The sequence below is a fragment of the Phascolarctos cinereus genome, unplaced genomic scaffold (genome assembly GCF_003287225.1).
Source record: "Phascolarctos cinereus isolate Bilbo 61053 unplaced genomic scaffold, phaCin_HiC Scaffold_4;HRSCAF=312, whole genome shotgun sequence".
NCBI lineage: Eukaryota > Metazoa > Chordata > Mammalia > Diprotodontia > Phascolarctidae > Phascolarctos > Phascolarctos cinereus.
The window spans coordinates 580,805,383-580,812,460 of NW_027555847.1; the positions used below are offsets into that span (position 1 = coordinate 580,805,383).

The window sequence follows — 7,078 nt, forward strand, 5'->3', positions numbered from 1 at the left end:
GGAGACATATAGGCGACGGTAGTGGCCTAAGAAAATATGACTAAGCAGTATAATATAGCACTAAAAAGATATATGTGCTCTTAGGGTACATTACTAGAATCATAGTGTCCAGAATGAAGAGGGTCATGGTTCCCTCTGTGCTCTCAGCTCTGGTTAAAATACACCTAGAATGTTGTTTCCGGTTTTAGGTGCCACATTTTTGAAAGGGAATTGATAAAGTCCAGATTATGGTCCAGAGGAGGGTGCTCAGGATGAGAGAAGGCTGGAGTCTATAACACCCTATGAGGATTTGCTAAACTGTGTTTGGGATGATAAAGAGAAGGCTGCATAATTCGATAAAAAGAGCACTGGCATTGCAGTCAGCTCTCCCGTTTACTCTGTAATTCTGGACAAATCCCTTAACCTCTGGGCCCCAGTTTATTCATCTATAAAATGAAAGTCAGACTAAATGATCTCTAAGTTCCCTTTTAGTTCTAAATATTATGAAATTCAAGGGAAACATGAGAGTCGTTTTCAAGTACTTGGAAGGTAATCATTTGGAAAAAAAAAAAAAAAAGATTAACCTTGTTTTATTTGCCCCAGAGCACAAAACTAGGAACAATGGGTAGACATTCCAGAAAGGCAGATTTCAGCCTGATTAAAAAAAAAAAAAAGCTTAGTAAAAATTAGAGCTGTCCAAACATGGAACAGGCTGCCCTGAGAAGTCGCGACCTCCCTACCACTGAAGGTCTTCATAGGAGGGTGCTTTGGAGGAACCTTTGTTGGGGATGTGGTAGAGAATATTCTTGCTCATATGTGAGTTTAGGAGGTGATCTCTGAGGTCCCTTCCAACTCTGAGGTTCTGTGGTTCTTTGATTACACCGGAACTAAGGGCAAGAGAATCGAAACAAATTCAGACTGCTTGATATTAGCAACATGTGACTTTTCGATCAAGAAAAGATAAGGAAATTGCATGATCATGCATGCATAGCAAAGGCTCCTTGTTAAAAATCTATGCACTGACAAGAAGAAATATGAATGCTTCTGGTACAAGGTTTAGGTGCAAAGGATAAGGTAGCAATTGTAAACAAGATAAAAATCTAAATTCTGACCTTGCATGCACATCCATCTACCAAAGAAACAAAACCAAATGTAAATCTCAGCAAACTCTTTGAAAGTAAATGACAGACGTTACCACCAATTTTATGAAGAAGAGTCATGAAAAAAGACATAAAGGCTTATTTGTTTTAGGATTCATAGGAAACATTAAGAATAAATAGCAGTAAAATGAATCTCAGACTAGTAAAGCAAAAATGAATATTAATAAATGAATAAAAAATGGTCATTCTCTCCTGCTTCTACTTCCTAGGTATCTGTAACAGTTGTAAGAAAGAAAATTGGATGTAGTAAAGTAAAAACTTTTTTTAAAAAAAAGTTTTTTTATAAGATTTAGAATTGGAAGGACCTTATTAGATTTCTTCATTTTACAGATAAGGTAAGAAGGCCTAGGAAGTCAAGTAACCTCCTCAGTGATTCAAATCTAAGCCCTTCAGCTAGGTGGCACAGTAGATAGAGCACTGTCCCTGGAGTCAGGAGGACCTGAGTTCAAATCTGGCCTCAGACACATAACACTCACTAGCTGTGTGACTCTGGGCAAGTCACTTAACCCCAATTGCCTCACCAAAAGAAAAAAAAGAAATCTCAGTCCTTCCAACACTAAATCCAGTGTTCGTCCATTAATATAGCCCTACTCTAGTATATACCATAAAATACCCAATGTGTCTCTTTTAGATTGTAAGTTATAAGGAAACAGGGGTAATATTTTCTTTTAAATCTGAATAACACTAAGCACAGAATATTGAGGAAAGCAATATCTAATTTTTTTATGATTATTGTGATTTCAAACCACATGATGGATAATTATCTTCTATCTGCTTTTTACAGTGTGGGTTAATAGTCACACTTAGACCAGGACTATCTATTTCCAAATCCTCTTTACTGAAAGCCTACCATGAAATCCAACGGTGCTATCTTATCCTCATTCTCTGATGATCTCCTCCTACCTCATGCCAGGTCAGTTTAGCTCTTGGTCCTCACCAATAGTACAAACAAGGAATAAAAAAGTAGGGTAGTAAATGAGTTAAATAGCCAAAGGAAACTGGACAGATGCAATGGCAATAACCCACTAGAAGGCAGTGGGATAAACAGAGGGTGGGGTTGTGTCAAACCACCACGGACACAACTGGGGCTGCTTTGGTGGTACGTGTCCCCAGTGAGCTTCACAATGAGGTGTGTCTACCCTACTAGTCAGATCACCTCAACAACTTAATCCTGAGGGATGGCTAGCTAACCACCCCTGGCACATGAAACCAGAAAAGAAAGGAAGCCATGGCAGCTGTGGAGCAAGGGCATCTAGCCATTTTGGCCAGATGTCACAGCTGTTTGACTTTTACTCCAAGAACACCAGCAAGATTTCTAATTTTCATGTAAAAGCACTGCTGCTAATCTCAATATTGGGAGACAGAGAGAGGAAAAGGGGAGAGGAGAGGAGAGAAGAGGACAGGACAGGACAGAAAAGGAGAGGAGAGGAAAGAGGAGAGGAGACACAGAGAGAGAGACAGACAGACAGACAGACAGACAGACAGGCAGAGAGACAGAGACAGAGAGTGATAGAGTGTGAGTGTTAAACATGTTTTACCTTTAGTTGAAACTGTTTATCTAATCTTGCTTCTACTAATACATTACCACAGCAGCATTCTACTAAGAGGACAATGGTAGGAGGCTTAAATCCAGTGGATTGAGAGAGTTGGGTTTTGGGGACAGAGATAACCTAGCCAGAGGTCAAAGAGCCACCTGCTCTTAGAATGTGAAATAGTCACACGCAGCTCTTTGATATCTGAATCACACCCTCTGCCCTCCTCTAGATGTAATGTAATATGGCTTCTCACTCTTTCCTACCCTCTCCTTTCCTGCCAGAGAGCTCTTCTCCATCTACCATAACAAATTCAGAGACAAGAGAAGATGGGTTGAATGCCTGGAGACATCATGGCATTAAAATCAAATCAAATGAGATAACATACATAAAGTGCTTTGCAAACCCTACAATGCTATATAAACGTTATTGTTATTATTAGATAACATTGACCTTGCCCTCAAATCACCCGATGTCTAATGAGTCCCTAGTTAGCTCTTGATTTGATGGGGAGAAGAATGTTGCTGAGCTCTCAGCTCTGGTTCTGCATTCTTTTGTCATAGTTAGGGGGAGGGGAGAGACACTTTGGAAACCCCTGAGGTGACCCAAATCACTAGGGACCAACAATTCAGCTCCTGCAGTATGAATTACCAAGCAAGCAAAAGCAGGACTGCTGCTCTTAGGTGCAGGCAGGGTCCTGAGAGCCAAACTTTCCCTTTGTTCACATTTTTTGTCCGAACTCGACAAATAGCTTTATCGAAAGCTTTATCAAAAGTTTTCATGTGTATCATTTTCCTTCTCACCTGATATAGCTAGAAGTCATGACATCTGCCTTATATAATTCTCTGTTTTTTTGAAGGGCTAGAGATAACTCAGACTCTTTTTTCAGCTGGTGATTCTGCTTGTTTTCAGAAACAGCTTTGTTTTACTTTAAAGGATAAAACAACATGGCCTCTTCGAGCTATTTAATTGATTTCAAGGCTGCTCTAACAACCAGATAACAGAAACTTGATTTTCCAGTAGAAAAAAAGTTCCCTTAGATAAATTTATTTCTAAAAGGAGTGGTTGGCCTGATTCCTATATATAATCTCAAAAGCTTTGGGGATCTTCTAGGCTAGAGTTATATATTTGTTTTCTTTCTATTCCTGCTAACGACAATTCCCTGTTAAAATATAGTCAGACTGGAGGGGAGGAAAGGAGAGCTAAACAGAAAGAGTCCAATACTGTCCAAATCCTAAATCAATCAATTAGCAAGCATTTTTCAAGCACCTACAGAATTCTAAGCATTGTGCTAGACATTGGGGTACAAAGTACAAAAATATTAAATAATGCCTTCTATCAAAGAGCTTATATAATCACAAGGACTTGTGTAGGTTTATACAGAATAAACATAAAGAAAACAAATACAAATAAACATGAACTAGTTAAATACAAGATAGTTTGAGATGGATGGAACTACCATTAGGGGATCAGGAAAAGATTCACTTGGAAGGGAATGTCTGAACTGTTTGTTGGAGGAATAGAAGGATTTTATGACAAGGGAGCACATTCTAGGAATGGAGAGAGATGGCAAGACAGGGATGGACTATCACGTGTGAGGAACAGAGAGAAGGCAAGTTTGATTGAATCGTAGGGTCTAGGAGAGGAGAAGTAATGTACCATGAGGCAAAAAAATGGTCTGCCGCCAGATTGGGAACAGAAGGATTTGTGCTTTTGTTTTAGAGGCGATAAGGAGTCACTGGGCTATATTGAGTAGGGGAGAAAGACATGATCAGACCTGGGCTTAAGGAAAATCACTTGGGCAAATTATATAGAGAATGGGGAAAAGGAGGAGAAGAGTTGGGGATGATTATTGTTAAGGGTTTTAAATGAAGAGGAGAAAAGAGGAAGCTCCCAATACCTTAATTTTCTTAGTAAAGTTAGAGGCAAGGTCCTTAGACAGAGAGGTCATGTCATAGGAGACATGAGGAGAGAAGGTTGGAATAGCTTCTGTGGGGAGTGAGATAATGAGTCAATTTGCTGTTGTTGGTTTCAGTTGTGTCCAACTCTTTGTGACCCCATTTGGAGTTTTCATGGCAAAGATACTGGAATGGTTTGCCATTTACTTCTCCAGTTCATTTTCAGATGAGGAAGTGGGGCAAATAGGGTCAAGTGATTTGTCAAGGGTCACACAGCTAGGAAGTGTCTAAGGCCAGATTTGAATTCATGAAGATCAGTCTTCCTGATTTTAGGCCCACTTGTCCCACCTAGCTGCCCTTAATAAATCAATTAAAGAGAAGTAAAAGATTTGCCTTGCTTCAGTGAGGGCCCAGCTGAAGTTGGATAACATGAATTGATTTCACCCAAAATCCCAATAAAACTTACCTTAGGATCTCAGAATATAACTCTCCTAGTTTAGATAGTTAAATTTGATGAGTGACATGTTTTCTTAATACAGACTTTTTCAAGTTGTTCACTTTGGGCCTCATTTACTCAGCTTTAAAATGAATGGCTTAAACTAAAGGATTTCTAAATCCCCTCCACCTCCAATATTCTATAATTTTGTCAAATATTTCACCTATACACACTTTAACAGGAAACTATAGAAAAAGACTTTACTATCTGCAGACATTCTCAGAAGTTCATATAGGAATATAGAGCCTTCTACAAAATAACAATTATAAAAAGAAAACCAAATTAGATTTTCTTTGAAATACACATGAATCAAGGAAAAAAGATGTCAGATCATTCATGGGGGGGTAGAGGAGGTGGGGGTGTTGGGCTTCTATTCCTTTAAAAAGTCTTTCAGATCTTGGCGTCCAGCTGGCAATCCCACAGCCATTGCAGTACTTGAGCTCCATAGAGACAGTGCCAGAGCAAGTAAGGGCCAGACAGTGCCAGAGCAAGTAAGGGCCAGACGGTCCTGGCCTACTCTGTGTGGCACTGGAGAAAAGTTATCAAAAATGGGCAAAAGTAATCCTAAGAAGCTGAGAGGGCAAATGTCTTCATAGTCCTTCTTTGTTCAAACCTGCCCAGAGGAACACAAGAAGCAGCACCCAGATGCTTCTGTGAACTCAGAATTTTTTTTAAATGCTCAGAAAGGTGGAAGACAAGGTCTGCTAGAGAGAAAGGAAAATTTGAAGATGTGGCAAAAGCTAAGGTTCTTTTTGAAAAAGAAATGAAAACCTACATATCACCTAAAAAAAGAGAAACAATTAAAAAAAAAAGAAATTTAAGGATACCAATGAACCAAAGAGGCATTCTTAAGCATTTTAGGCATTTTTCTTATTCTGTCCTGAGTATTGTCCAAAAACCAAAGAAAAGCATCCTGGTCTTTCTAATGGAGATGTAGCAAAAGGAAAAAAAAAGGGAGAAATGTGGAATAATACGGCTGCAGATGACAAGGAACCTTATGAAAAAAAAAATTAGGCAGCTATACTGCAGGAACAATATGGAAAGGGTATCGCTATATACTGGGCAAAAAGGAAAACCTGATATAGGCAAAAAGGGAGGAGGTGTCAAAGATGAGAATAGCAAGAAAAAGAAGGAGGAGGGAGAAGATGAGGAGGATGAAGATGAGAAGGAGGAAGATGATTAATAAGTTAGCTGTAGAGTAGCTTTTTTTTTATCTGTAAAGCATTTAGCCCTTCTGTACACAACTCATTCCTTTTAGAGAAAAAAAAAGTTGAAATGTAAGGCTGTGTAAAATTTGTTCCTAAACTGTATGATGTCTTTTTTTATATAGTTAACATGCTACCAAATATGTCTTTAGATAACCCTTCTTTCAGTGGTATTTTCAGTAGCCGCTAACCTTGCTTGGTACAGTATAGGGGCATTAAATTGGCATGCACATTTAAAGCAGGTTCTTGGTGCACAGCACAAATTAATCATATATGGGGATGTAGTTCCTTATCGTTTTCAATCGTCTTTAAGGCAACATGTGAAATAATTGTTGTTCCATTAACTGAATACTACTCTCTAAGTGCAAATAAAGTTTCAGTTGTTTTGTTGACATGCTGAATGCTTCTAAATAAATACAATTTTTTACTTAGAATAAAGTCTTTCAGATCTTTTAGCCCACTGCACTACATACAAGAAACTGCAGTACTAAGTATTGTTCTCTCTCTCTTTACTGTGTATCTGTGGTTAAATTGAAACTTATCCTTTTATAATCAATGTATTGCTCTTCTCCTGGTGCTTGATTTGTCTATGAGTGTATCTTATCACTATAATAGCAATGTTGAGTGAGTGTGTGTGTGCATATGTATAGAAGTATGTATGTATATCATAAGAAGATCCTGTATATAAACCAACCACCACTTTTTAAGCACCTACTATGTGCCAGGCTCTTCATTAAGCACTCAAGATCAAAGAAAAAAGCAAAACAGTCCCTGCCCTCAAGTAGCTTACATTCTAATAGAGAAGACA

General features: G+C 38.6%; 1 pseudogene; it reads left to right on the forward strand.

Annotated features, from left to right (window-relative positions):
* Positions 1 to 5,613: 5,613 nt before the first annotated feature.
* On the forward strand, positions 5,614 to 6,248 carry LOC110203273 (high mobility group protein B1 pseudogene; annotated as a pseudogene).
* Positions 6,249 to 7,078: the final 830 nt, after the last annotated feature.